Raw genomic sequence first — 878 nt, forward strand, 5'->3', positions numbered from 1 at the left:
AAGAAATCCATGATGAACAAAGCAACTCTACACAGAGCACTAAAAGATATTCTAGAAAGGGATCAAAATCTCTGCAATTTCAATGATGAGAGAAACAACCTTCCAAGGAGGCTGAACACAGGAGAAAAGTAGGGAACCAACAGCAGGAAAAAAGCCATGACAAACATAAGTCAATACATATTAATTTATAACCACTGATGTAAATGGACTCAATTCACCCATTAAAAGAAATAGACTGGTAGAGTGGATTAAAAAACAAAATCCAACAACATGTTCTATACAAGAAACACATTTAGGGCTGGGAAGATAACTACACTTGATCTTAGCCAAAAGGCTGAGAAGTAATTGGGAAGATAACTAAGTAGAATACGTGTCTGCCAGGCAGGCACAGGGTCCTGAGTTCAATCCCTGGTACTGAAAAAAAAAAAAATTAACTGCATCTCTGGGCTGGCCAAATAGCTCAGCAGATTAAAGTGCCTGCTTAAGCAGAGGCAGCAGCCAAAGTAGGATCCCCAGCCTGCCCTTCCAGCCCCACCCCTGGGGCGCGCTGAAACAGTGATTGAGACTGGGCGTGGTGGCGCACACCTGTAATCCTAGCTCTTGGGAGGCTGAACACAGACAGATCATGACAATTCTGATCTATGTAGCGAGACCCTGTAAACCCTGTACTAAATATAAAAAAGGAAACGCATTTAACACATAAAGAAATTCATAGGCTGAAAGTCAAAGAATGAAAAACAATGTGACAGAGACCCAGAGTGCAGGCCTGGCGAGTGAGTAAGACGACCCAGGGCCGCAGGATCCTGAACAGACCAAACCGCAGGCCCGGCGAGTGAGTGAGATGACCCAGGCAGTGGGATCCTGAACAGACCCAGAGT

At 44.5% G+C, this 878-nt stretch overlaps 1 pseudogene; it reads right to left on the bottom strand.

Moving 5' to 3' along the window:
• Nucleotides 1-200: 200 nt before the first annotated feature.
• On the bottom strand, nt 201-346 carry LOC111815111 (annotated as a pseudogene).
• Between the last annotated feature and the right edge of the window lie 532 nt (nt 347-878).

The sequence above is a fragment of the Octodon degus genome, unplaced genomic scaffold (genome assembly GCF_000260255.1).
Source record: "Octodon degus isolate 3935 unplaced genomic scaffold, OctDeg1.0 scaffold00011, whole genome shotgun sequence".
NCBI classification, from domain to species: domain Eukaryota; kingdom Metazoa; phylum Chordata; class Mammalia; order Rodentia; family Octodontidae; genus Octodon; species Octodon degus.